General features: G+C 34.1%; 1 protein-coding gene across 1 annotated transcript in view; it reads right to left on the reverse strand.

Moving 5' to 3' along the window:
• LOC140152340 (uncharacterized) overlaps positions 1–26240 on the reverse strand; it is a 230239-nt gene that overhangs the window by 106983 nt on the left and 97016 nt on the right.

Here is a 26240-nt window from a genome sequence, read left to right on the forward strand (position 1 = left end):
TAAGACAGGAGGCCAGGCTGCATTTGTTTATCAGAGTCTGTCATCTAACAACTGTAACAACAGATGTCCTTTATGTCACTTTGTCCATCATATGGGCACATAGGAACAGATTGTGCCAAATAGCCAAGCAAAATGAAATTGGCATAAAATACACATTTGTACAAAACTAAAGCATGGCCCATTTTGTTTTTCAATCACCTGTTCGCATATCCTTAAACAGTTTAATTAAGAGAATATAAACTTAAATCAGCACAATTAGCATGATTAGTGGATCAAATGTGTAGGGTAGTGTCACAGATGTTATGTTTACATAATCCTAGATATAGATCAATTTGCTTCTGCAGGATGACCACTGTACAACAAACTCATCACATTTTCCCATCCTGCTGCCACTGTTAATCCATCTTACTCCAAATGGGATGTCACCATTGACCTTGTCCTTTATGGGTCATCTTCTAGCATCTATAGCCTCAAAGATACATTCTGTCATTGTCAATACATTGACAGGTTGTGGACAGTACCCATGAAGCTAGTACTAGCTTTGTGAACTCCTAAGCATGATCTACCTGGACAAGAAGCTTATAATGGATTCAACGTGGGCAAGTACAACATGAGCTGTCCTTAGGCCCTGTGTTTCCAAACATCCACATGGTAATCATCTTCATTAGTCCTTAGAGAAGTTACCTGTCATTGCCAATAACTGTTGATAGACAGTTTGCAAATATAAAGTGCTCAATTTACAACTACCATCATCACATGGCAACATTTACAGGGAACAAAGCTATTTCATGATCAATTTCTGAGATCTGTTGTGAAGGGTAAAATGCCTATACCATTCACTTCTAATAATATATTAACTTATGCAGAATTTCAAAACAAAGTACTTCTAATTTGCATTTAATACAAACTAAATACAACAACTCCATAATTTCATAATGAACGGGTCAAGTTCAATAAGCCTATCAAAAGAAACTGCTGTAAGGAAAGACTTTGTGGTAATTCAATTTCACAATGGAAAACCCATTGGGGAATTCACACATTTTTATCATCCTGGCCAATTCTTGAATTTGAGATGCTGTCCACATCTACTGAGTGCAGTGGTGCATTTTCTGGTGCTCTCTTTTGGTGCAGTGTGTGCATCAGGAGGGCACTTCAGGACAAGGTCATTCATTGACTAGAGTTACTACTACTAATACTACTACTATTTGCCCAAGGCTGTGCTTTTTGTAATCAAACAAAAATACATGTACAAAATACCAAACCAGAAGTTCCCCCTGAGCTACATTTTTCTCGTTAATCATACTAATTAAGACGCTACACAAATTATGCACTTGTGAATTTAGAATATATATACAAAATGCAGCACTCTTTTCCCTTCCAAGAAATCATTCCAATATCTGATTTGGACTCAAATATACATGTATGTTGATATTATTAGATATTGAATGAAATTTATAAACCTGATTTGAATTGGTGAACAAAATAGTGTATTATCCGGTTCTAATTACCCATATTAGCACCCTTTCTATGTGTCATATTGGCTATTACATACACAACAGTGAACTTGCATTTGAACATATTATTAGACAATGAATGAAATTTAGAAACCTGATTTGGATTGGCGAACAAAATAGTGTATGAACAGGTCCTAATTGCCACATATTAGCACCTTTTTTATGTATCATGTTGGCTATTACATACACAACAGTGAACTTGCATATTTGCTATTAATTTGTTTTGTGTAAAGTACATTGCCAACCATTTTTAACCTGCATTAACCTGGAAATTGCCTCTCAATTGCTCCCAAGAAATTAACCTCAAGCTGTTTCTCTTGCACCTTTTTAATAGCACATGCTCACAACACTCCATTTCCATAGCTATCAATATCATAACCCTCATAGGCAATAATCGGAGTGTGTTTTACCACACTGCTCTAAATCCAGATTGACTTGGAACGATGTAGATTTGAATTCACACAAGAAATGGGACCTGCTTCAAATCTAATTAGGGTACAGGTGTAAGCATACTGCAAATCAGTTCCAAAGATGCACTGTAAACATATGCATATGCATTAACCCCCTGAGCACTACCTGCTGATCTAACATTGCCACCGATAGGTCAATTACATGATATCTTCATTTTAATCACCAATCAGAATGGAGTTTTTCAAATAATTCACCCCAATTTTTTTGTGTGGTGAAATTATTCTAACAATGTTGCTGATTGGTCCAATTGATAATGAAAACTCTTTTTGACCAATATGCAGGTAGTTCACATGGGGGTAACCTCTGCAATTCACCTGAAACAGGATCCACACAAAGTATAGACATCCACACTGCCCTAGATAGATTTGCGACAGTTGTCGGTACCTTTGCGACAAAATCTACATAATGACAATATCTCCAGGGACTACCACATTTAGTCACCTACAATGCTATTTCCTAATTACTTCATTACCGACCACTTTCCACACAAAACAGTCAACTCATGCCTTCTCAAGATCCTCCTTATTTTACCCTCTTACCTTAAGTCCCTTAATTTTGGTCCGAAATATTTACTATGTCAACTTTCAGGTTTGTAACTACTACGTGTATGACTCATCCTATGACTTCTAGCTAATGTCTGGAAGTCTATTTTCAAGGGGGTCAGGGTCCTGGCATAACGTACCGCACAAGGATATAAACACTGTGTATACGTAGGATAAGCCTAGTGGGGAAGTTTCAAATTTTTATCGGGCAAAGAGTCATACCTTGGTCATCTATTGTCCTTAAATTGTAGCTAGTAGGCTTAGGCGGTTATAAAGAAAGCAGTGAAGGCATAGTGTAATTGCTTTATATTTGCTAACATATGTGAAATGCCCGCAAAAAAGGCAGTATGCAGTCAATAAGCTTACAGCTCCAAGGTACAAAGTTATTATTGTAATCATTATTATGCAGACTAACCACAACACACTTGGTTTTTTCCTGTTGTCTTCGCAGTAGTAAGCTATATTATAACCACATGATATCACAATGTTTTGACTCGAGGGAATAAAATGAAATGAAATTAATTTCAATTTGCTACACATTTATGAAACATCTATATGTGATTATTATTCATCTATATACCAAGCTCTGTATTGCCGATACAAAATTAAATGTTTTGCATTTTGAATAATAAGACTCCCAAGTGGGACTCTGAATAAATCCACTTCTTCAAACCATTACCAACACAGCTGGACTTACATATTTACATTTAAATATTTTGCAGAATCAAAATCTTACAAAGTCAAGTGGCATCAAATTCTGATGGACTAAATCCATTAAAGAACATACTCATGCATTATAATAGCCCTCATGAATGCTACGGACTTGAGGGACGAATTTGATGCATCGAGGCACATACTGGTGCTATCATCTACATTGACATGATCTATTCAGGGTGATCCACAATATGAAGATATTTGTATTATCTGCATTAGGTTGTTCTATAAATATATATTGGCTTTCAGTCAATGCCGATCAAAACTAAACACTACACAGTCAAGGAACATAAAAGCTTGAATATTGTACATGAACTCCTGCAGGAGTCTGACTCAAGTGAACTACACATTTTGTCGGGTAAAAACTTCCGGCATTAAGGAGGGTCCGTCTTCATAGTTTGTTTCTTCCTCTGCATATATTCACTTCCCATTTGCACTGATGTCATCAATTTAGGTGCCTGGGGTTGCCTGTCTCCACATCAGAGTGTGTTAACCTAGATAACATCTCTGACAATAAGTTTGACCATTATTAAGTTCCAAAAGAGGAAACTAGAGTTTGAGATCATAAGCGACATATTAATAATTTGTTGCATGTTAATATCTAATGAGCATTATATAGCCATTGTTTAATTTACCATTTTGGAAATATGCTTCAAATTTAACACCATCTACTAATGAAAAAGTTTCAAGTTTCAAATTTAGAATTTGCATCTTGTTTTGTCCTATGTCCTATTTGAAAGGTGAAACCTTTTGTCTTCAATTAATTATATAAATTCTAACAGAACTAGAATTACGCGGTTCGTAATTAAGGTGGCCCCCACAACAAAGGTTGGTAAATATAAAGAATACTATCACAAGAACAAGTTTGAAGTTGATGAAATAAGATAATAATTATAATGCAATAGTATCACATATTAGAATTTTTTGTTGAAATTATACACCAATATCATGAATATAGACATAAAAAGCTGATACGAACAGGTACTAATTTGAGCAGTATGAGTTTCAAAAGAATAACCTCTACTGTTGCCGTATTCTATGCAGATATGTAACAATTTCGGTTGAAAGTTAAAATGCAATATTTTGAATTGAGGGACAGAACCCAAGTCATAGCATGCATAAGGTAAGCATGGTAGCTTCCAAAATATTGTTTGTAAATAAACATAATACTACAAGCCTGATTTGTATTTTGAAAAATAACTGTAACAAAAGTGTGTGCAAACAAAATCATATTTGACTTAATCAGTGTACATGTAGTTTCTGAATGCTAGCTCTGAATGTCAATGCTGGTGAATCGGAAATATAATTTAATACCAGTAACATGATTAATGCATCCAAAAGTTAATTTTTTCTGACTTTACTCATCTTACATACACATTAGATAGACACCAGGAAATTTTATCCCAAAAATCTTCACTTTTCTGCATAATTGTGTTGATTAATAAATATACAATGCAAACACCCTTAGGAAGAAGCGGTTATCCATGACTAAATATAGAGTCAGCACACTTGGGAATGCATGGCCAATTTATATGGATTTATTGATATTTTCTTATAAAAAGTATACCTAATGGACGCTGTACACTGACCTGTGATTACCTAAATTAGTAAGCATGGTAGTTAATTTCATACATGAATTTCATATGCACAGATGTGCATTATATAGTCAAATCAACATTGGGATTTTTTGTGCATTTACAGGCTAAATTTAATCAAAAAACATTTATTAATTAATTATTTTTTTAGCCTAATAGTAGTTCATCTCAGCTGACATTTTACAATCGATTCTGTGAGTGCCTTGAGGTCATCTGATGTTGATAGATTTTAAAAATCATTACTACTAGTACTAATGCTATTTTTGTTTATTGAAGTTGACAATATTACCAGAGGTATTCAGGCGAGCAGGACATAAACAAGATATGGAAGACACTCATCATAATTTTTTTATAAACTTCAATATCAAGTTGTTTTTCTGGAAATGAAAGGCTTAATCAATATTGCCCTGCTTCTACTGTATACTGACAATTTTTGCAGCAAATTAATTTTGAAACCCTGTTATAATACTTGATGTCATTACTGAAATGCTAATGATTAAGGGTGGTTTATAAACCCTAGAATTACAGAAACTTTTGGGCTTCATAACTGCATAATTGTTGGTCTAAAGTATTATGAAAGTATACATATTTAGAATGGCAAAGACTTGATGAATTCATCTGTGAGGTCAAATTTGGGCAAAAATGCTCATTTTTGGAGAAAATCCCAACAAAGTTTTTTATTTTTAAAAACTAGATAAAAATATCTAGGACCCAGGACCTGTTTTTATTTTATTTTTAATTTGACCATTGCAACTTTGAGAGAATTGCATTAAAAATGGTTAAAAAATGCTAAATTTTGCCCAAAAATCATTATAAGCCTGATTTTTGCCCAAATTTCAAATATTTTTGAAGTTGATCAAAATTCAAAGAAATACAAATTGGGTACTAGATATTTTTATCTAGTTTTTTAAAAATTAATAAAAAAAAAATTGTTGACTCAAGAATATTTTTGTTGTAACCGTGGTCTGAACAAATTTGAGCCAAAAAAACTGCTTTTTTGGATTTTCATAAGATGGTTTACACTTTTTGTAATGATATTCCATAACAACAACAAAAACAGGATATATTTATTAATCTAGAATATATATAGGAACTGGTCAAGGCCCAATGTACTGTTTTCAAGTGACGCAGAGCTGCAATGTCTGCTGATTTGCCAGTTTGCTACTCTCCTATCCCTCTAATATTACTCTTTTTTAAAATCATTATTCTACAACAATTACCATGGTGGTCTAATTGACCTGGCACAGGTTATGGTCGCATTAAAAGCTAGAAGGTATAGATATATAGATATATATATATCTATACTATTAGGTCACTGTTACACGTGCAAATGATAAGGTCATTCCATTTCAGCAGCATCCTCTTTCACATAAAATCTCAGTAGTAAATATAAAATGAAATAATACTTCGAAGGTTAACCCGATGATAAAAGTGCTACGTGTACCAAGGGCAATGCGTAACCGTATCCAGGACGGGTTGGTGATATGTCGTACGTTGATTGTCGCATCTTTATTGCCCCGAGAACACACTCTGTACCCCTCTTTAGCTATTCAGGCTGAATAATCAATACCGTGTAATAATAAACTGAATGTTCTGAGTGGGCATATCTCACTAGATTTATTTAAACACTACGCCATTTTTTTTGTAGTCACCAAGAATTTCTGGAGGAAATATGAAATTGAGCTTGTTCCACATTTGGATTCACTCCCTTTGGGTCTCATATGTTAATTTGCCGTGTCTTGGCGATCTTATATGGCTACTTTGCAAATCAGATGCGACAACGGGATATGGAAGATGTCTTGGGCGCTAACCTCAAATTTACCGCTTAATTGGAATCCGTAACTTATTAACCTGCGTGAAATACTCTTACAGTAATTACGCGCTATTTCCATAATTAATTTCAAAATAGTTAGAAAAGCAGTGATCATTCCGCTTCGTTGAAATATATGATGGTGGTGAAACTGGTTGGCTAATTGCAAATCGCTGCACAAACATAATGTGCCGCATATAAAGGTAATTAGTAAAAGCAATATGAACTGGATTAATTAATATTCATAATCAATAAAACTGCAACTGTCTATAATCATTCTTTGTTTCAATCACTGCACTATTATCCTAGTGCTTTTAGTATTTTGTACTTTCTTACTACATTAAAAAGTGCAACTATTTTGGTGATATTTTCTTTCTATTGGCACCCATATCTAAGGTGGTAAAGCATAGGTCAAAGTATTATAGGTCATCACAGCAAATTTTCTCAGTCCAATCAGTATCTCAAGAAATCACTCTAATCATATTTATGCTTTTAGAATCAAAACATTGTACTAGGTGTGTGATTTGTTTGCCACAACCAGTCAAATGACGGACTCTTTTGTCTTGCAAGAGAAAATTACATTATAATTACAATTTAAAGGGTTTTTCAACCCCAATTATTATAATCAAATTAGAAATCACTTATACCAACTAATTCCTCAAATCTCTACAAGGTGTGTGAAAATTTTTGACACCCAAAGTCAAAACACCAACTTTCTTTGTTTGCGTGGTAAACAGGGTAATGACATTTGCCAAAAATCAGCTGTGCCCCTAAGGAATATGATCCAATGTGTTTGGCACGCTCATGGGGTTGATTAGGGTCAAGCTAACCAATCCATGGGTTTCTGACCTTTTTCTACTACATTACCCTGTGTTTACCTTTGGTTCTCAAATGTAAACATTCAAAGTTTCATGAGATGAAACATACTGAGCTATACTGGTAGCTGCTGGTCAATCAGGCCAATTTTCTCTATTGTATGTTTTGTTTTCAATCAAAAAAATATGTTTGAATCATTACATTAAACAGTACAGTAAATTTGAGTAATAAAAGTAACAATAGGCATATCTAAAATTATGTGCAGCGTTATACTTTGTATCAATTCTATTGATATTAATACTATTGTTCCTAAAATCATTATTGTGATATTGTCCCTAAAATCAAAATGTTTTCCAACTTTGAACTGTACTAAATTTATGTAAATTCTGTTGAGTATTTTTTCCAAAAGACATCAATGTAACAGATAAGAACTCAACATTAACCAATTCTAATTTAATACCAAGCTACTTAAATATTCCACATTAATACTCTATGAATGTGATGCACAAAACCAAGCTTTCTCTAACTACATCCCATCCAGCCAATGTCCCAAACAGATCCAATCTTTCATTGCTAACAGATTAGTGAAACAAAGGACAACTGTATTAATGGTAAAGCCCAACATCTTTTCAGTAGGATCGGTCCCTTAATTTAAGCTTCAGGCCAGGATTTACCTGAAAAGGGCTAGCCTGAGTAAACTGTGTACGATATAACAAGCTACTTCAGCTGATTAGAGTGGTGTGGCTCCTCAGATGAAATAATACCAACTGGGAGGGTGTGGTATTAAAGTGCGAGCAAAATGAGCACAGATGGTACTCTATGATAGATGGGTACAAATTTGGTTTGCAGAGAAGCAGATTGGGCTATTCCATTTAAAGTCCACACTACCCCTGTGGAAGATTTACCTAAAGTCTACCACAGAGGGAGTATGAGTTTTGAATAGAATAGACAATTGGGTAACTTCCATTTGAAATACTTACTCCAGTTGTGGATGATATTGGTAAAGCCATAATACAGGGGGAGTATGGGTTTCAAAATGATTAACCCTGACCAATTACATTTGAAAAACATACTCCCCCTGTGAAAGTGTGAAAGATATTTCCAAAATCTTCCACAGGGGCAGTGTGGATTTCAACTGGAATAGCCCAATTTTAGGTGTCAGTTTTGTCGCAGCATATTTTTACTTCCTCCGCAGCAAACTTGATACAATTTTGATGCCGAAATGTGATTGAAAATGTCTAAAAAGTGTGATAATTGTATTAAGGGTGAACTTCCAAAGGGGTGTGGTCACTTGGGTATTTATACCATCTGGTTAAAAAGTACACTGTGTATAGTATCTGTTTGCTTTTTGGCCACAAGATACGAGCACCACCTGGACTTCAGGCATAGATACAATAACAATACCACTGTCCTACAAAATTTGCATTTTTACAGCCTGATTAGAAAGCTCCCGCATCCTTTTCTTGATTAAATGAATTTTATAAATCTGATTAAAAATTGATTAATATGATGGGATTTTCATAAATTAGGCAAATGAATGTAACCACAAATTGGTAGTCTGATTTTTTAACTCTAATCTTTGTGGTTGATGAGCAGAACGCAAGGTACAATAAAGCATTCCATTCCTCTTCCTCCATGCACACAGCCACTAATTATACTGTTTGCACTCTGCCACATTTTCACTTCCACGTTGGCAGTAGCGTCCGTCTGCATCTCATCTCGTTTAGTTTTGCATTTATAGAAAGCATCAATGAACTAAATGGATGCGGCCGATTGAGCGACGTCAGTCATTATAACTTATTGTCTTTTCAAGGCTAGCATAGTAGTTAGCTCTGGGCATGGGCAATCTTATTTGGCTGTGCATTGTACGCACAATAATTACCCACTGAAATAATATAGCCTATTCGTTGGAATCGAGCCAATTCTTCATGAAAAAAAGATGCTTGTTGAATGTTTAAAAAAAATTGCTAAGAAGAATCTGATTAAATGCACTGAATAACAAAATTGAAAATTTCAGAACTATTTCATCATTAGGTTTTAAATTGCATGAAAATCAAACCTGCAAGTACTTCTTGTAAAATTGGCAATGGCTTTAATTTTCTCATTTATATGTTAATAGTGAAGTCTGCAAGAGCTAAGATGCACTCCCAATCAAAGCTTGCTGTTTCGTATCATAAAGGACCAGAGGTGCGAAACAATTTCAACCTTATTAACCAAACCAGTCACTCTCCGCAATATACAAATCTCCATTTTGTTTTTTAAATGGATTGGAATACTGCGATTTATAAATGAACAAAAAACACCTTGACTCATCAAATCCTCTTATTTTGCATATTCTAAAACGTTCCATAAAACACAGAAGTCAATCAATCATAACCAGGCAATTATGGATGCACGCTATAAATCACTCCTATGCACGCAACCCAGCGGTACACGTGTTACCAAATATAGGCCTACCAATTGAATATATTAATAGGCTTATGCAAAATTGCTATTATCAAATCTGCCCATTTCGCATGCACACGACAATATGGCATCACGATAATAAACTGTCTATTACATCTTTGCACGCAAGCTGCAGCTACACGTGGCTTCACAAACCTAGCAAGGCCTACATTTTGCTTGTTGTTTTCATCATTTTGATCTCAACAGTATGGTTTCCATGGCAACCACGCAATCCACACAGATGGCACTATTTATGGTTTGCATGAATGAATAAGAAGTATAGATACTTGCTAAATGCCTGCATAGTAATTAGTGGACACAACTACAAATTATATTCTTCATTTAGCAGAGAATCATATAATAAAATTACTATGCTGCATAAGTGATATATTATTAATGTTTTTATTTTACCAAAGACTGACCACAGATATTGCACATGTGTGCATGTTCTAATATCTGTGGACCGACTCAATGGAAATAAAAATTAGTACCAGCAGCTAGCATTCAATATTACTACAGAATATACATATGGTTACCTGAGTGACAGACATATAGAAGCATATAAAATTTTTGAGCTAAAATTGAATTACAAAATATTGATGCTAATGTGATATTTTGCATATTTGAACTACAAAATAAATGCTAATGTGATATTTTGCAAAAATGAACTACAAAATAAATGCTTATGTGATATTTTGCAAAATTGAACTACAAAATAAATGCTAATGTGATATTTTGCAAAACTGAACTACAAAATAAATGCTAATGTGATATTTTGCATATTTGAACTACAAAATAACTATATGCTAATGTGATATTTTGCAAAATTGAACTACAAAATAAATGCTAATGTGATATTTTGCAAAATTGAACTAAAAAATAAATGCTAATGTGATATTTTGCAAAAATGAACTACAAAATAAATGCTTATGTGATATTTTGCAAAATTGAACTACAAAATAAATGCTAATGTGATATTTTGCAAAACTGAACTACAAAATAAATGCTAATGTGATATTTTGCATATTTGAACTACAAAATAACTATATGCTAATGTGATATTTTGCAAAATTGAACTACAACATAAATGCTAGTGTGATATTTTGCATATGGCCCATTCCATGTCAACTCCAGGGATGTGCACATAGCACCTCTTCAATTTTTTCTTTTTCTGTGTGGTGGTAGATATTGATGAGAAAGTAAAATCCTGAAAATTTGAGCTTCATACTCCATTTTTGTTTTCCTGTGGCATCAATTTGAAATTTAGAAGGGATCAACCGTAAAAATGTGTTGAAGCCATCAAGAACTAAAGCTGGAGGTCCATAAATTGTATAAAGGGAACCCTTTTCAAATACTTTGAAAAGTATGTATCCTGGGGTACTTTTGGTGTAGAATTCAAATCTGCTATCAGAAAACTTTTAACTCCTTTGCTTTAAAAGATATATCCTCAAAATTCTAATGCAACTTGATAAGTCCAACCAGGACCAACTTTGGGGGTCAGAACTCCAAAAGTAAAAAAAAATAATTTTAGCGTCAATTTTTTTGCCAGTCAGAGCCCTTTGGTAGGACATTACTCTTATCAATATTGACGCATATTAAATACATTTACTTTTGAGTATCTGACCCCCCAAAACCACTTTTTTGCATTTTGAGGGCCCTGAAATCTTTTATAAAGGAGACAATTTTCTGATAGCAGACTTTGAATTTGAAGAAATGTTCTTGGATACAACATTTCTGAGAGTTTTAAAGGGTTCCTTTATACATTTATGGACCTCCAACATCGCACATTTTGATTTTGCTATGTATACATTTTTACGCTGACTCCCTAAATTTCAAATTTTGATGCCACGGAAAACGAAATGGAGTATGAAGCTCAAATTTCAGGATTTTACTTTCTCATCAATATCTAAAACCACACAGAAAAAGAAAAAAATTGAAGAGGTGCTGCGGTGCACATCCCTGGAGTTGACATGGAATGGGCCATATATGAATCAACCTCAGAAGTCTGCAATAACTGATGGCTGTATAATTGTTCAATTACAGTGCGCAATTTAAACTATGATCATTTGTTTTGGTTACAGCTATCAAGTTTAATAAACCAATCTTACAGCTTCTTAACATACAATTCTGTAATATTTTTACCTTTGTACATCATTGGTAAATCGGATAGCAAAACTATGTCATCAATGGTAGGTAAGCTTTGATGAGAAGTTATGTAGTGTTATATCTGGTAATTATCATTTTGTAGGAATGTATTTCCCGTGTATTTCACTTATTTTATTTCCTTGTTGATATTACTAGCTCTTGCAGATATATAGCAAACCTACATGAAAATTGAAACTGCACTATATACCGTTGCATATCATAATAGTGCAATAATTAAATATACAACAATATTTCATATGCAATTAAAAGTTACAGCAAAACAACAAACTAGCCAATTTCATCGTAGGAAATTAAATTCACTTAGCTCTGCATATCCTTCACGCCAAAATGAACTTCATATATACACAAACTATATGTATGCAACATTGGGCTGCGTCTCTATGGGCATCGAATTCAATAAAACCAATGTTTCAAAGGACATCCCCTATTTCCTGAAACAATTTATATTTACAGGGGTACGACGACGACGGTGGCTTCTTGCCCGGACTTCTTGCCTGTAGGAAGTGAAAACCACCTGATAGCTAGTAGTAGTAGTAGTAAAATATCTATACTGTATATGAACTGAGCTGGTTATAATCATGACTATGTATAAATGACATGCTTACAAATCGGTGGCTTCTTGCCTATAGTAAGTGAAAACCACCTGATAGCTAGTAGTAGTAGTAAAATATCTATACTGTATTATGAGCTGAGGTTATAATTATGACTATGTATAAGTGACATGCTTACAAATTCTCGATGAATAAGCTTCCTTCTCTTGATCGGTGTTGACAGCATCTTGAATCAGTAGTAGCACCATGCATTCACACAGGTATGGTCATCAAAACACACAAATATCACCAGTCGTCATAAGCACACATTAAAGATTAATAGTATGGAATAGTTAAATCCCTGAGTATAATTTCCAAATGTCGTTTAGCGTAAATCCAGTGAGTCTACATGGCGACGATGATGCCGGCTACATATATCATCCATTTATGTGAGGTTCGACACGTACGGTAATAATCCACTTGAAGTTATCACATCGAGACAAAGTCCATGTTAGATAAAACATGGAAATCTACAATCCATGATTTGTATTCCCAAACAAGGTAAATATAAATTAAAAACATCCACTATACACCTTACAGCAGCCTGTGATGTACATGCATAAGTGTGTATCACATGGCCCTATGTATATCCACGGGTTCGCTGCTGCACGTAGTACCACATGCAGATACCGTTCCAATAATACAACCCACATGTGGCGCTGTCAGTTCATCATAACACAGTGCTGAATAATTGGCAAATGCGTTACTACAAAGCCCTCAGTGAGTGTGTGGCGGCGTGTGTATACCAACATCACTGTGGCTCAGCGTTCAGCTCTACTACACTCAAAATGTGTTTAACAGCCTCATCCTCATAGTATATAAACAATAACAGATGAGGTCATTACCAATTAAGCATGGCATTTGACCACTGGGTACTTTGGGTCATTATGCAAATTAAGTGATTCATTGAGTTGGCTTCTGTTTTGGCCTAATAATGCTAACGAGTGGCACTATTTACACTTAAGCTACTATACAAGGAAAGAAAAATAATGTGCTGGTATAAGCCACTTGCCTTATTAGCAGCAAAGCAAGGCTACATTAGTAAAAGGCCCTTTGTTTGCTAACTATAGCTGGCACAGTTTTACCTTAGGCCATATTCTAAATCCTTTAATACGGCTTTTATTAAACTTTTTTCTTCCAAATCATATATTTAGTAAGTACTATTCTTCCAAATCATATATTTAGTAAGTACAAAAGAGCAATAATTGAATAGGGTGTGCACCAGTCGTCCAATTGGGTATCAGATGAAACTTACGGTCCAGTTCACTGACTTCTGAAGAAAATTTTCAAACAAAAACAAGACTAAGATAAATACTACTAATTACTATTATTATAATATGGCTCATAATTGCTCACTTGGCATTTTATGCTAATACAGGGACATTGCATGTACAATTTAAAAAAAAAGTATACTTTTAAACTTAGAAATTAGACTACAGTAAATTAATATCAACTGTAAAACCATGTATAGTTATACTTCAGGAACATTTTCATATAGATGATAGTGTAATTTTTTTTAAACACAAAGGGCATAAGGCAATTCTAGTACATGCATAAATAAAGGATGCTAACCCGAGAAATAAATTATTTCTTTATCTCTTTTTTAATTATAATTTTATTTTATCACCATGTGTAACTTTTTTATTTTGGCATTTAATATTTTGCATGTTATCTGCAGTCTCTGGTATCTGGTACACACAAATGAGATTTTACTGGCTGCAGCGTTGCAATTATGGTTGCAGCGAAAGTATGAAACAAGCTAAGTGTACCCTGCTTGAGTTGAACAAGTGTAACTCACTTGAACTGTTTTCAGTTTGAAATAATTCCTTTCAATCTAAAGAAACTTCTTAATTATTATTGCATGAGAAGATAACAATTTTTGTTAAAGAAAGGAAAAGGCACTCAAATGGAAATTTACATCACTTTGAAAAGATTTGATGACAATTTTCCCACCAAATTATGGTTGCAGCGAAAACTTGTATTTGTAGGAAAGCTCAGAACCGTGAGTAAATTCCACCGGAATTGTCTCCAAAACATTTGCTAATAATAAACCTAATGGTGCTTTAACAATCCAAAGGTGTCAAGGCTGTCCCATTTTGGAGGAAAATACATGTAATTATTGTCTCTGACGAATTATTTGGATCATTGACTATCAAAATTTGAAAATTAATCCACCATTTATCCATTCATCTTACCAAATAAAATAATAAAAACAAAGAAAACACACTTGAATACAAAGTATTTTGCCTGCAGCGTTGAATCTCCCAATCGGTCGGAACTCCAATTGTCATAACATGCAAAGATACCACTAGCAGATCACTTACGCAAAAGTACAGACTATTTCCGTTTGCAGAAATGGCAAATAAAACAAACGATCTCTAAACAAGCCATGTGCGATGGGTTTGAATACACTTGCACTTTTACATGGGGTCATCTAATGCTTAGCTATTTTAAGCAAATGCGTACTAGCTATGATCCATCATCATTTAAAGTTCCTATTCAATTCCAGGAGCTAGTATCCCAAGGGTCCGAAACATGCACGTTTTGCAGAACAGCGTTTATTCAGGCCTCATTTGATGGGGAGTTTTAGCATGATGCATGTGAAAATGGTGTTATTTGAATTGTTGTACAAATAGCACATCTGGGGCTTGCTCAATGAGGCTGACAGGAGGATGCTGCATGCATCTTAGGTAGATGTTAGATAAATACATGCTTAACCTGCCATACATTTGGTGTTGACTGTTCGTGCAATATTTTTAAGTGCAGTTTATATACAAGTGTACACAAATTGCAGATTTTGTGTCTTTTTCATCACTAAAATTTCAAAAAAATATTAAAAAGATGTCACACACTGTGAACCATCTTGCCAAATTGTCCAAGTGAAATTTGATGGCAAAAAGATTGCATGTATAAATAATTTGTTTATTATCACAAAATTGCACCATTGATGTAAAATATTATAATTCAATTATTTTGTCAATTTTGTTTTAATTCATATGAGAAAAGATATTAATAATATATATTTAATAAACTAGAGAAAAATATCAAAAGAAATTTTGCTTAAATAATTAAAATATGTCATAAACTGTGAACCATTTTGTCAAATTGTCCAAGTGAAATTTGACGGCAAAAAGATTGCATGTATTAGTTTATAATCACAATTACGCCTTTAATGTCAAAAATTATAATTCAATTATTTTTTCAATTTTGTTTTAATACATGTAAGAACACTTACATCAGTGATATATCTTTATAAACTAAAAATATCAAAAGAAATTTTGCTTAAATAATCAAAATATGTCACAAACTGTGAACCATCTTGCCAAATTGTCGAAGTGAAATTTGACGGAAAAAATTGCATGTTTAAATAATTTGTTTATAATCACAATGCACCTTTGATGTAAAAAATTATAATTCAATTATTTTTTCAATATTGTTTTAATACATGTGAGAACACTACATCAACAATATATCCAAATAAATACAGAAAAATATCACAAGACATTTTCTGCAGATATAGGGCTCTTCTAATGTAATTATTTGTATATCAATATTGCTATGATTGAATTACCTAGTCTATCAATTTCTTGGTAAACTGATACCCATCTCATGAGGCGGAGTCCCCAAATCACAAATCCAAAGTTTCAATAGCTAGTCAAAGCTGTCAATTTCTTTTAGTAAACATATAAAAAGGTAGGCACACAATCGAGGGATTTGGGTATCTGTTCTTGACACACTCACCCCCACGTGCTGGTAAAGCTTAACACACTTATATCATTTTACTCTAGGTTCTCTCTATGGAGGTGTAAATATTGGATTTTATACTTATATTATTTGTAAATATTGTTATCGGCTATTTTGAACTACTGACCTACGCTGGGACAGGGACTTGATATACTCTTGACCAAGTTAGGTTCAGAAATCCAGCTGCTTTGCTGTTGCATATTCAATAAGGATATTTTACCAACTGGACTCTTGGAAGTACGAGTTGTCATTCATACAGGTATAATTACAAATTAATTTTTCAATAAATGTTTACTTGAGTGGCTACGGTATATATAGTACCTTATCCTATTACATACATAAAATCTTACAAAGTAGTTTATTTCCCCCACATTCTTGTTTTCAAATAAATCCTATATTCCCACATTGATGTTCAGCAAATAAGGTTTTACTACTTGCCTGCATTCACTGTATATTACCTTCTCCCAGCTTCTTAAGACTCCCTTAGCATATTTTTAGGGATATGCTGTGCTCTCAAAAATCACTTGCTCAGTGGAATCATCAATTTTATGACACAATATGATGCTGGAACTCAACACCAGGGCATTTTGGTTTTATAGAATTCAATATTTAGTACAAGAAACCTTCTGAAATTACTAAACATTCGCCTGTTGTGTATCAACTTTTATTTACAGTTTTCTTACCCACACATACGACCAGAGTGGCAACCAATGGCAAAGGCTCTCCACCAGTTCTAATCTCAAAATGGATGCAATCATGCACAATTTCCTCGACAAACATATCGTATTTTACACCACATTTGCAAGTGCTAATATCAAATTATCTCCCCGCTCACCTTCTCACCATTTTACTACACCTCAACCTGCCCAGACCATAACCTACATATGGCCCCTGAACATGTTTAAAGCAAAACCTCCTAAGTAACATCTTGGCAGTTTTGTTTTAAACATGTTCAGGGGCCACATGTTATTCCAGACCATAACCTACATATGACTCATTATCTATCCCAACTTCCTCAGTAAACAACTTCTCTATCATCTTCCACACCAAAATGACATCCTCATTCGCTTAAATTTTTTACCCAAATTGGGCACTTGTCAAAACATTTTGAGCTTACTATTATTTTTACTGTTATATATCTGTCTCCTAATAAAGCAGAGAGTCACCTTTTAGCTCCTTTTGTTTTGATAAGGATAATGAACTGAGTGCAATGCATTCGTCAAGATAATCAAGACGCCGTGGAGTTATTGCATTTAGCTCAAGAGCCGATAGGCTCAAGAGCTAAATGCAATAACTCCATGGCAAGTGCAATTATCTTGACGAATGTATTTGCACGAGTACATTATCCGTCATACACTTTGAGTGTAGGCCTATTAAAACAATAGGCAATATTAATTGCTGCATTCATTATATTAGTTTTAATATTAGGAAAATATCTTACATTTTAAAAACACCGTCAGGACATTGACCAGCTACGTAGCATTTAACTGGTAAAGAAAATCAATCCCGTTTAAGTTAGCTATCAATGGTATCGATTGCGCCATACGTCATACTTTAGTAACTTATTCACGCATGGTTTGTAACCAATTAACTTTATGTTGTGATCATTTAATATCGTGGTTTCGAACACAGAGAGCACTGAACCAGTTGGAAACGATCGATTTAGATGTCCGACTAGTACTACGGTGAATATCAACTGGACTTTATAGCTCTATAATTTGAACTTTAAAATCTACTTATATTAAAACACACGACATTGGGATTTAACAATTTGTTCAGTATTATCATAGGCCTTTAAACACATGTGTTTGAAGGCCTATGGTATTATAAAGCATGATCATGATATTATGCGCTAGTGTGTTCCCGGGCCCGGCTATGTTATTTTAGATATAGGCCTACATGTATTTCATTTGTAAAATGCTGAATGTTTTGCAATGGTGTCATCTTGTATAATTATGATCCACCTGTTTTTGGCCCTTTTTAATTAATAGAAGCTCGATTATTCTCATTTGATGTTTGATTTATTATGACAATGATCTGCCCTTTGCACGAGCGATTGCCGAATAGGGTGCAACTCTACTAGTCTTATTACAAGACTGCCCTACCCCAACCCTAAACCCTAACCCTAAACTCCGTAAACGAGGACTGAACTCAAGTCTAACGAGGTGCACCCTATTCGGTAATTGTACCCTATTATAGAACACCGTTTGTAACTATACCATTTTAACACCACAGAATGTATATTCGTACTTTTTTGATGGTATATATATCGAACAGACAATTATATAGTTATGTGACCTCTGTGTCGAAGCGTCACCTAACTCTACTATATGGTTATGTGAAAGTAGTATTTCTAGTATTTGAGCGTGCACGTATTATCTAGAATCTATTGTTTAGCGTGCAGGTTTTAGATAATGCATTGTTTAGCGTGCAGGTTTATATAATTTGGGCTGTGAAGGGTAGTTCGCGAAAATAATGCACGGGAGAAGAATACATAACGATGAATAGAAACGGGCACTAGAAGTGTATGAGTGGATAGCTCTTTAATGCTCTGCATGCTAGCCATAAAAGTCTTTGAGATATTTCTCAATATATAAAGAGCTATCTCAAAAACCACTGAACCAACACTAGGCTTGTTTGTACTCATTTTAATGCATTTTTCATGCCGATGCCAAAAATATGGTCATGAAAACTTACAATGCTGAAATTTTTTACTTTTTAAAGAAAATTTGGAGCTTGTGATCTGCAGTCGACACCCGTGTGAAGAGGGTTAATAATGGCTTCAGAGTGTTAGGTTACATCCCAATTAGTAAAGCTTGTTAACGATAATCATCCTTTTCATGGTGATATATTTTAAGCCAGTGGAGTTGATGTCAAGTACTTGATTTTAAAACATACTTTTTGTCTTGCTGCAAAGTTCAGGTCAAGATATTCATAATTCAAACATTTGGCTATTCCATTTGAAATCTAAACTCCCCCTGTGGAAGATTTTGGAAATATCTTCCACAGAGGGAGTATGAATTTCAAATGTATATGGTCAGGATTAATCATTTTGAAACCCATACTCCCCCTGTATTATGGCATTACCTATATCTTTCACAACTGGAGTGAGTATTTCAAATGGAAGTTACCCAATTGTATATTCTATTCAAAACTCATGCTCCCTCTGTGGAAGATTTTAGCTAAATCTTCCACAGGGTGGTGTGAACTTTAAATGGAATAGCCCATTATTGCATGGCATGTGTTTTATATCATCAAATTTCTCAATGAATATTTAAAACATACAAAATAGAGCTACCAAATTGATTAACTCCCAAGTCGCGCTGCTTTGATTTTCTGATCACAATATTAATGAGATAGTTTCATTCTTAAAGATGAAAAAATTACTCATATTACGCACTTGGCTATAAACTCATGATTGATCCGAATGAAATCATCAAGAAAACTAGTATTGATGTCATTTCTATAAATAAATTCCATGTTGGATTATTTCACAGTTCAGTATTAAACATGCAATAGTAATACTATAGCCCAGACCAATCTGAAACCCCAACGGAACAGCCCTAGATGACACACATTTTGGAGAGATGGGGTTTAATCAAATATGCCTGCGATTATCTGCGCATAACACCTGCTGTTTCAAGCAGGGGAACTTATTTTGTGTTATGCAGGACATGTACAATGATGTCATCCTGTAAAATTAACTTGAAATGTAAGAATGGGAGGATGAATTATTTATTACTTTGCAAAGGTTTCATCTATAATTAAAAGCATCATTATTGTGATCAAGCGAAGGTCTTGTTGTACACAATGGAGGAAACATACACCATGGTCCAAAACAATTTGGAGTATTCAGAGTTTCTTCTTTGAATTTGAGCCAATGACTGTAGTGCAATTTCACAAAAATTGCGCCCTAAATTCCAGATTTTAATGGTACACATCAACTGCTCAGTGCCAGAAGTGAATAAGTGCGATAGCTGCCCTGTGAACATTTGTCAATTTACGCACAGTATATTGTAGGCCTACTCATCTACACATGGCAGCTACACATGACACTGGCTATTGCACTTACCCACTTCTGGCACTGAGCAGTCGCCACACCCATATGCTAATCAGCATATAAAATAGTTAACTTAATTCAGTATCTCTTGTGTAAAAATTCATGATTTTGTAATAAAGTATTCAGTCTATCAAATAAGGCAATGTTTTCTCATTTGATTTTTTTTTGCGGAATCTCTCTGAGCCCCTTTAAGAGTGTCCCGTGATTATCCATGTACAATAATCACACTTCAGCTATATATATGCATGTAAGAATGTATTCAAAGGCTACGACAATATAACAAAACTCTAAACATTGTCAAAACCCAAGTCAATATTAAAACCACCAGCTCTTCAAAAGCCAACAACTTTATAGATACAAAAGATCTGATATGTAATTGTTTCTAATTACCTCCAGCGTAGTTACTCAAAACAATAAGTACATATAAAATGGTTTTATAATTAGGTTGGCACGATTGATGAAAACAAGAAACAAGTACAAAGCCTTTTAATCTCTGCAAACCGTTATAACTCTATGTTGGGAGGGGTTTGTAGCATGGTCATTGTTACAGCGTGTATTAAGCGCAAGTAGCAATAATTATAGTCTATTCTCTTGCACCGATTCATTAAAACATCAATGATTTAATTGATATGGGGTATTTATTTGTAAATTGCCATAGAAATAAATCTGGATTAAGTCACATCAAATGAAGCACCGCTAGCCGATGGGCAGGTGGCTTTAAATGACTAGGGCCCTTTCATAAATATGTTGTAATTTTGCGGCCATTTATTTTCACAAAATTCAGAATAAGCCGGAAAACATACAGACATCATGAAATAAGCTATGTTGAGTTATGCTCTGCCGTGGTACGATTTTAAGTATGTATATGCCAAACTTGAAAATTGTAAAAAAAGGTTTGACATCGAACTAAGCTTCTTACATATTTAATTGGATGCTGGTAAGGCATAGGCAGTTCACAGGCTAATCAATTGTTCACTCTCACAAAAAATTGCCGTTATTGTTTTGTCGTTTTGTGATTAAAATAAATGAAGTAATATGAACTATCACAAACTTGCATAAATTAAGTATATTAATTTATTTGAACTTGTTTGTTTAAAAATGTTTTACTCGTTTATTTATTTATTGTCCAATTTTGTGGCAATAATTTTGCCCAGTTATTTATTTATCTGTCAATGACAGTCAACTTACAGTGAACCCAACTTGGTTAAAATAATTACTAAATGATAAGATCAAATCATTTTCTGACATAATATTTTCCAGATGCAGTAATTACATACTTTGAATCACAAGTATGCTAATGACAGTACCCTGCAATTCAATTACATAAAGGTATATTTTTCCCCGTATTCAATATTTTCCAGCTGATATGTTTTGTTCAATTTGATTTTTAAAATGTTGTCGTGACATTTTATTAACCTATTGATTTGTAAGATGCATGAACTGTTTCATATGCATGATATTTTCAAGATGTAATTCTTACATCTGTTGAAATGCATCACAGTAACATAACATTTCAACTTCTTTCCTTGTTTGTTTACCCATTGTTATTTTGAGCATATAAAGTGATGAACTTGAAGCCTAAGCGCTTGATTATATCTAAGCTTCCATCTACCACTGCTCATTTCATACTTTTCATAAACCCACTACCAGGATTACAAGATTTTGTTCCAACCTCCTGATAAACCAAGACCTTGTACACTATGTCAATAAATAGAACTCCACTTAGGGCATTTTGGGTCAATTTTAATGCCTTTCTTATTAAATTTTGACTTGATTATTGCATTTATCTGTACGGTGCACATTACATCTACATCTACCCTTCGTTAATTACAGGCTGAATAAGATTAGTACTGCCCTACATCAGAGATGTGAATCTATTTTGTGCATGTGAGATGGAATCAGTGAGCAGTTACTTGTTGCCCAAAATTGTGTCATTAAACAAGGAACTTTTTTTTGCATTATGTTTTTTTAAGATGTTGAGTCAAATTATAACATTTTTGAAAAAACCCAAACATATCATTTTCAAACGCAGGATACTCACACTTCCTAGGTTCCAGCTTTGTCAACAGGATTGTCCATATCCAACCATGGACTGCCTTTTGAGAGGAGTAAGAGCAATCACTCCTCTACAGCTCTTCTTAAAGCCATAACATTTCCATACAAAATAGATTAGTATTTCTTTGCCATAAATTGTTAGCTTTTATTATCAGATATGTCCCCTTTTAATTTTGAGCCGAACAACTGAGGTAAAGCAAAGAAAATTGGAATTTACTACCAGCACCGATGTCGCCAATGTGTATCACTGACCCGTCGGTTGTGTTATGGTACTATCCTTTGGTTGTGTATATCCACTATGTGTTATGATCACCGTGTACACATTCGACTAATATTTCCATCGTAATAATAAAACAACGGTTCCTGCGTTTTATTCAAAATCTCGGATGTTGACAAAACTACGCACCTATAGTCTTGATTTTTGTAGGGTATGTTAGTTTAATAAAGTACAATATAATCATGTAAAAAAACAGAATTTTGAAAAATATTGATGACGTTCTCCTCAGCAAATGTTATAATATGGCTTTAAGTTGCATTTGCAAGAGCGATTTATAGCTCCTCTTGATGACTTGTTAAATTTCTTTATGCTTAAATGGCCAGAAATACAAACAGCTCTTCTAAAGCTCTTCTTGAAGAGACCAGAAGAGCATTCTCCAGCTCTTAACCTCATTTTCAAAAGACAGTCCCTGTCCAACATAATGTTATCATATGATTCAATATAAATATTTACTTTCATACCAATATTAAATATCTCTCATTGTTTTAATCATCATGTGAATTTCATTCCTGCCTGAACAAACAAGTTTAAAACCATTTCCCCGTTCTACTTCAGTCAGACAAAAACATTTAACAATTCTAAAGATCACTTGGCATTAGGCTATAACGAAAAAACAGGTTTGTTATGTACACGGCCAGAAAACCGAAAAGCAAAATGTGTTTTTTTTAATAATATTTTGTTCATTTTTAAAAGTCAGAATTTATGGTAACATATGCCCACAAATTAACAATACTTAATGTGAAATCAATGGAGAGAAGGTTAGATATGAAAAAAAAAATCATTTTAGGATAATCATAAGATTGATTTTTCATAGGATTCACTGATGTATATTGCTAGTAAACAAAATGTATGAGAACAACATTGGGAAAAAATTGTCATTCACTTTTTGCTTGAAAAAGTTTTCTTAATTTATCAAAATAAAAAAATGAAATATGGTCTACAGGAAAAAAACCTATTAAGCTGTATCTCAAAATTAAATATGCCTCTTGTTGTCTTTTGCTCTTTGCATTACATCTACACACAAAACAGGCATTATGGAGACCACTAGCCAGTAGGCAGGTGATCTCTGTCAGCCGTCCATCTCAACCAATACATAGTGACATGGCACTAAATGTTACACCATTTTGTTAATTGCTTTCTAGCTAGCAATACTTGATTGGTCATTTAACACCTGTCCTGCTAGACATGGCTAGAGCTACTAGCCCTACTATAGGACCTTTTAAACACACTAACACACTCTACCCCGAGAACCTCTAAAGCCAGTGACCGCCCCACCCAAACATTTTTCCGGGGGAACGGTCACTTGGTTTAGCAGTTCTCTGGATATAGCCAGGGTCTATGATTTTTGGATTGCCACGGTCTAAAGGGCCCTATAGAATGGCTAGAGCTTCATGCAGAGGAGATATGCATAAATTAATCCAGTTGCCTTAAGTGAACCCACTGGTTTACAAGTGATATTGACCTCAAGGTATTTCAAAAATACTTTGGTATTTCTATGGATGTTGCTTTAATTATCAAGAAATTTATTATACATTATCATGGATGTAAGTGGGTGTCAATTGTAAATCATGACATATTAAAAAAAATTTAAAAAAAATTTAATGGAAAATTTGTATTTTCCTATACATATCACAGGGAAACGGTGATGAAAACTTGAGTTCAGGATTAATCTTGAAAGCTTGCATGGATTGTCAAATTAACAAACCTGCAAATTGCAACAAGCTAAACTAATTCTCTTGGTCAGGGTTGCTCCCACTCAAAAATGGGACACCCTCTCAAAATTCTATAGTATTAGTTTGAACAGTTACAGGGCTTTTCAATTCCAGTCAATTTTCTCTGCATCTATAACTAATTTGCACTTTCTTTTGTAATTATTGGAAGTTGAACTTTTTTTACAAACATTTATTTTTTTAACGGTATATTTTGTGATTTTCCCAATTGAGTGCAACAGAAAGCCCTCCTTCATGTTAGTATAAATTTATGTTTTATACGGGCCTAAATACTATTAAAACCACACACCAGACACAGACCTGACAGACCATTAATTGAAGTCATCCATATTGACTCGACTAGTGCCGAGCATTTTAATATATTCGTACCATCAGTAATTCATATCAGGATGGGCGTATTGATTCTACATCATTAACATATTTAAGTATTCTTGTTTGACTGCTATATCTAACTCAAATACAAGAAATTTATTTGCATTACATACAAATTTACCCTGTCCATGTAAACATAGTAATATATAATTTCAATAAATATTTGGTATAGTAATATATAATTTCAATAAATATTTGGTATAGTAATATATAATTTCAATAAGTATTTGGTATTTGGTATCTGGATCGCTCATATCTGACACGTACCAAGTGTCACACAACACAATGCACATGCACGTCAAAATGACAAGACTCGACAACAGTAAATTACAACTAGATTTACGAGTGCTTTATACAATGACTTAAGCTTAAACTAACGACCAGTATAGTGTCTTTACTATTCGTGGGTTCAGCCAAATGACACAAGTGGTTACAACAATGCTGGACCTAGGATACATCATTTTTAACACATGCATATTCCTCACTACAGCTTTTAGTCTCCTCTTCGCAACATGCTATGTGGAGTGACTGGAATCAGGCGCTTAGCAAGGTGACAAAATATGAAGCGCCCATAGTTACACAAAGCTGCAAAAACATGCAAAAAAGTGCATAAAAGTGCAAAAAAAATGCAAAAAAATTGTAAAAAGTGCAAGGGTCCCCGCTTGCGACACGCCTGACTGAAATCACACTGACGGCGGAGGAGAATACTAGCTGGTCACATGGCTAATTCTAGGAAGCATAAAATATCTCAACAATCACCGTCATTTGATCGATTTACTACAGCATATATTGTATGCTCAACATATAATTTAAAAATTGTAAACCTGTAAATTTATATATTTTTGTACTGAAGTATAATGACACGTGAATAACATCATGTAGGAAACAAAATGGCCGCCTATTGTTTAGAACTAGCATACATCATCCGAATCCGTCACATGATTTCAGTCACACATCCCATTGTTCAAAATCTCTGTCGGTAACTCATATCAGGATTGGCGTATTGATTCTACATCATTAAGACATGTCAAAGCCAAAAACAGCCAATGCATTGAAGCGAACTAAAGACATCATGTTGTCAACCTAGAGAAAGCATGAAAGCAGGAGACACATCATAGTAAAAGTCACATTAAAAAAAGATCATCCTACAACCCAATGGGCTATCCCATTTAAAATTCACACTCTCCCTGTGGAAGATTTTGGTAATATCGTAAACATGGGGAGTATACATTTCAAATGGAATGAACACATTAGTAGCTCCATTTGAAACTCACTCTCCCTCAAGGGAAGATTCAGGTTGAATCTTTCTCAGAGGGTGTACAAAATTCAAATGCAGCTG

This window comes from Amphiura filiformis, chromosome 5, assembly GCF_039555335.1.
Source record: "Amphiura filiformis chromosome 5, Afil_fr2py, whole genome shotgun sequence".
Classification (NCBI taxonomy): domain Eukaryota; kingdom Metazoa; phylum Echinodermata; class Ophiuroidea; order Amphilepidida; family Amphiuridae; genus Amphiura; species Amphiura filiformis.